The sequence below is a fragment of the Solanum stenotomum genome, chromosome 8, assembly GCF_019186545.1.
Source record: "Solanum stenotomum isolate F172 chromosome 8, ASM1918654v1, whole genome shotgun sequence".
Classification (NCBI taxonomy): domain Eukaryota; kingdom Viridiplantae; phylum Streptophyta; class Magnoliopsida; order Solanales; family Solanaceae; genus Solanum; species Solanum stenotomum.
The window spans coordinates 22,276,531-22,282,530 of NC_064289.1; positions in this window are offsets into that span (position 1 = coordinate 22,276,531).

Genomic DNA, 6,000 nt, shown 5'->3' on the forward strand with positions numbered 1-6,000 from the left:
CCAATCATTACTGAAGAGTATATCTTTCCATTGTAGAGTTTGAGGAACAAATATGGAACTATGTTCATGGTTTGAAATGATTGGTAGAATTGAAAATTTTGAAATAGATGAAAATTTTGAAATATTTCTTCTAATGAACTTCCGAAGCCTCTTTCTTTCTTTCTTTGTAATCTGTTTCCCTTGTTCTTATGTTTGAAGCTATTCAATAAACGTCAATTTTCTTGTAAGTTCTTTCTCTTTTAATTTCGCATTTCTTAAGATCCTTTTGATGGTATCAGAGCCATGTTGGCAGTATACATATTTAGTTTTATGAGCAGCTAAATATATATACTGTCTAAGGCATGACAAAATTATTTTAATAAGTATTTTAATAATTTTCGACATGCTGTTTGTATATATATAGTTATTATCATACTTATCATGTTCCTATATATTGTTTCTTTACTTGGTGTGAGGTATTTGTTCTTTCCTATGTGTATGAGGTATTCGATTAATATCTGGAGCATACGTTGGTTAGCCGTATTCTATAGGGTCGTTGTAGCCAGGAGGGCGTTTAGACCTGTTGATGGTGGTCCCGTAGCTAAGATGACTCTATGAAACGAACTATTGTAAAACCAAGAGAACCTCCCTTAGAAACTCTATTTGGATCTTTGATATGTATCTTAATATCTTCTATATACCTGCTAGCATGTTGTTTATTATTAATATATTTATTAGAAGAAATTTTGTTCTGTAAGTCCATTAGACAGTATTTTTTAAATCATATGGAAAATAACCAAAATATTTTGAATAGTATAAATTTATCTTCTCAATCTACAAAGATTGCTAAATTAGAAAATGATTTACAAAACTGGAGTATACCAGATACCTTTCAAAAAGATTTACCACTTAGGTAATTTTAGTTATCTTACTCGTCATAATATTAAGACTTGTGAGTCCACTATTGCTATTAATAATTCTTTAGAAATTATTCGCCTTCTTAAAGATAATGATATAAATCGTTATAAATCTGATTACAATTATTTGCATATTGGTTTAGTGCAAGTTGCTGTTAAGCCTCTCTTTAGAAAAGGTCTTGATATTCCTGTTTGCGTCATCCTTAGAGATGGCAGGTTTTTGAATTTTGATGACTCTATGTTAGGAGTTTTGCAGAGTAATCTTGTTGATGGACCAGTTTACTTTAATTGTTATCCTAACTTCTCTGTTGACATTAATGATCCTAATGTCATGGACTCTTTGACCCTCAATGTCAAAACAAAAAACATGAACAACAAAATCAATACTCGTGAAATAACTATTATTTACCGAGTTTATTATCGTCTCATAAAAACTCACCTTGCTCCTAAGGCTCGTCAAACGAGTATAAGGGGTGAGACTATGCTTATGGAAGCCAACCATGAACATAGTTCCATCTTTGTTCCTCGAACTCTACAATGGAAAGATATACTCTCCAGTAATGATTGGGGTTTTGAAAACATAACTCAACCCTTTGCTTCACACTTTGAACGATCTCAGATCGAAAGAGTAATTCAATTTCCAGATGGGTCTATGGAACTCAAATTCTTAGACAATCCGGCAAGAAGATCTTCTTCGAATCGAAGGTCGTCCTGGTCCTCTTCTACTTCGTGTCCCTCAAGACCCGTTCCCAGGCCATCTTATTCTTCAAAATCCTCAGAGAAAGCAGATGATGAGGAGATCATTTCTGTTGCTGACAGCAGTAAAGGTAAAGTCACAGGAGTAGACTTTTCAGGTAACATACCCCAAGGATTTTACCAAGATATTCCAGATAGCCCTACTACTAGTGAAATGGAGCCTCCCAAGGAAAAGCCGTCTTGGTTGATTGGAATGCTTAAGGTAAATAAAACCTTTGAACCTAACCCCAACATCCTGCAGGAACAATGAACTCATCCTGACAATCAAATAAAGAGAAAATGATATGTTTCTTCTTATACTCTTAAGCAAAGAGAATCTTTTAGAGATTTATGGATGAAAGACATGAGAAGAATTGGTTGTGAAATAGAATTCTTCAAATGGTTTGAAATGACTGGTAGAATTGAAAATTGTGCTAAGACAATACAAGTTATCATTAACAAATGGTACACTACTTCTAACAAAGTTGTTGAATCTATCACCCCTCCTCTAGAAGGATTTAACATCCCTATTGCAGGTACAGTAATCAAAGCTTCTCCCTTCAAAGAGAAAAGTGATAAGACGGGTGGATTACTCACATCTGCACACATTGATCGAGTAGTTGAACAGAACAATTACTCCAACCAAATCCTTCATATTATCTCTAGACAAATAGAAGATACTAAGCCTAGCCTCAGTGGAAGACCAACTCCGGCTTCTACTTCTTCTAGCCATAATATTGAAACCTATCCAGGATTCAAGATCCCTGAATTTTCCAAAGAAAAATTCCCTAAACTTTCTGATACTTTAGAAGAAACAGGAAATATCATTGAGAAGATCAATGTACAACTCAACAACTTTAACATCTCCATAAAAGATGATAAAACACCAAAAACTGTTTCTACCCTTCAGAAAGAACTAGTTTCAGCCTTCCAGGAGAAATCTAACCTCCTAAAAAACCTTGCTAATAACCGTTTTCATAACATGAAAAACTACCATAACAAACCTTCTTTCCCAGATCTACATTATGAGGAAAATGCCTTTTTATCTACCTCCTCTCACGAAGGAAGGAGCATCACTGAATGGAATATTGATGGCTTAGCTGAGCATCAAGTTTATAATAAACTCCATGAAATGGGTGTTGCTATAATTGCATATAAAATGCAAGGATCAGCAGACAGAGATGCTGCTAACATTATTATTGCATGTTTCACAGGAATGTTGAAACACCGGTGGGATAATTACTGCTCTGACGAGATCAAACAACTTATTATTAATGCCACTGCAACAAAAACAATTGTAAAAATGGAAGGAAATACACAATCCACCTCTAATGTTACGAGGGAAGATGCTTGTGCCACTCTCCTTTACCATATAGCTAAACACTTTATTGGAGAACCAAAACTATTCCAAGACAAGAGTCTCCAAATTTTGAGTAACCTAAGTTGCCCAAACTTAGATAATTTTATCCATTACAAGCATGCCTTTCTCAGTAAGGTTATGATTCGTCCAGATTGCAATTTGGATTTCTGGAAAGAACGCTTTATCAGTGGCCTACCTCCTCTCTTTGCAGATAAAGTTAGGACTAAAATCCAAGATCGCAATAATGATAATATTTCGTATGGCAATCTTACCTATGGTGATTTGGTAAGCACCATCAATGTTGTAGCCCTCGAGCTCTGCACAAATATTAAGCTCAAACATCAGCTCAAGAAAGAGCAATCTTCTACTAGAAAGGAACTTGGAAGTTTTTGCAGGGATTTTGGTTTTATCACTCCACCAGATAAAATCAAGAAAGACAAAATGGAAAGATCCCATAGAAAGAAATCACAAAGAACAGAAGATTCTACCAGGCCTAAGAAAAAGAAGTCTAGGTCCAAGAGACCTAATGATGCTAAAATAGATGTATGTTGGACTTGTGGCAAAACTGGTCATAAAGCTAATGAATGTCGTTCCAAAACCAAGAAGAAGAAAATTAATCTTCTTAATATCGATGAAGAAACCAAAGGTAAGATTCTTGCTATTCTTGACGAACCCTTTTCTGAATCTTCAGGTACATCTGATGAATACAGTGATGACAAAGACATTGATCTCGATTATGATTCAGATGTTAGCCAATCAGGGAAAGATTGCACCTGCACTGAAGCTTTCTATACTTGTGATAGTACGCCTCATATTTGAGTACTTTTTGACCATTCGAAAGAAGCTCTCTTTGATGTCATTCAACACATTAATGATAATGAGGCTAGGAATCGTTTTCTCCTAGAACTCAAAAATCTTCTTCTCAATACGGACAAACCTAAAAACCCGTCCGATAATTGAAACTTTCAGCATGAAACAAATCATGAATCGTTCAGATAGCCATTCTGAACCTTCTATTTCAGATCTCCGCCATGAGGTCTCCAGTCTCAAAGAAGAGATTAGAAATATCAAATCTCAACTTTGTATTATTGAAACTGACATTCTCACCAATCAAGTTCCTAAAAGAACTACTTTTCATGACCTTGTGTCTAACCAGAGTTCTTCCCAAGAAGACATTGATGATAACGTTGGTATTGACCTCTTCAATATCAATAATGATCACCTAGTTGAACCTTTTGTTACCAATACAGGTAATGACACTTTTACTTCTGCAGCACCAGGAGTAACGGTAATTTCTTCTATTAGACCTCAGAATCATCATATACCTGTAAAAATAGTCGTTAGTAAATACTTTGTTATTAACAAAATTGCTTTGCTTGACAGCGGTGCAGATAGGAACTGCATTGTAAAAGGTATTATTCCAACCAAGTATTTGCAAAAGAGTACTTCAAAACTTTACTCCGTTACAGGAGAATCTTTAAAAATAAATTATAAGCTTTCTAAAGCTCATATTTGCAATAATGACATTTGTCTAAAAAATGATTTTGTTATTACTGAAGATATCAATGAAGATATCATTCTTGGAATACCTTTTATCACCTAGATGAAACCTTATTTTACTGACCTTGATGGTATTACTACTACTATTCTTGGAGAAGATTTACATTTTCCTTTTGTTAAAACTCTTTCACAAGATGAAAGTAATTTTGTAAGAGAAAACACTGTTTTCAGAATTAATAACCTTTTACAACATATCACCTTTTTAAAGGATGAAATTCGTGTTAAGAAAATCGAACAGATTTTAAAAACCCCGGAGATAGTTACTAAAATAGCTAATCTTCAAGAAAGATTTGAAAAAGAAATATGTTCTGATTTTCCTAATGCTTTTTGGGAACGCAAAAAACATATTGTGGACCTACCATACATTGAGGGATTTAATGAACAGGTTATTACAACTAAGGCAAGGCCGATTCAGATGAATCACGAAATGATGGAATTTTGTAAGAAAGAGATTGACACTCTTTTAAAAAATAAAATTATTAGGATTTCTAAATCCCCTTGGAGTTGTTCTGCTTTCTACATTAACAAAAACGCAGAGAAAGAAAGAGGAGCACCAAGGCTAGTAATCAATTACAAACCTTGAAACTCCATTTTAAAATGGATCAGGTATCCCATACCTAACAAACGAGACCTTTTGAAAAGGACTTTTAAAGCCAATATTTATAGCAAGTTTGGTATAAAATCAGGGTTTTGGCAAATTCAGATTTCAGAAAAAAACAAATATAAAACTGCTCGATGAGAAATATCAATAGGAGCAAGTCCAAAAAGCACAACGTCTGGTCAATTTTCCTTCAAAGCCAATCCCTGAGTTGCCTTATAATTTTCTAACCGAAGTGACAGTGCTAAGAATCCTTTCTTGCTTCTGCATCCTGATGTCTCCATGGATTAAGAGCGTTTCTGACTGCCTTGGCTTCAGGAGAATTCTCTCAGGCTCTCTTTTCCGCTTCTAGAACAGTCACTTTATCATAAAATCTAGTCTTAAACATGAAAAACTCCATGGAACCTCCAATCATGGCCGAAACAACTGCAATTTTCAGATACGAATCCCAGAATTTCATTTTACCCTTGTAACACTTCTTCAATATCTAGTCGCCCAAGCTGTACTGATTCTACTGCTTCTTCTCCGTTTTCTTGATTTCTTCACTTCAATGAATCCATAGGTTTGCTGTTTGTGCCACCAGTTTACATGGTGTAAGGGACCTATCAATGGGGTGGGTCGGGACCGATTCCTGTGATAGTAGTTACAGTTATTGTTTTCTTATAATTTAATCGGATAGGTCTCCACTTTGAACTTTACACGCCCCTTCAAAAATATTAATATGAATATTTTACCATGATATTCATATTGATTGTTAGGTTTTGAGAAACAATGAAAATCTGATTATACATCATATACACTGTTGAATGAAGTTAGCATCTCGTTGTTTAGATTGCTTTGAATTAGTATGA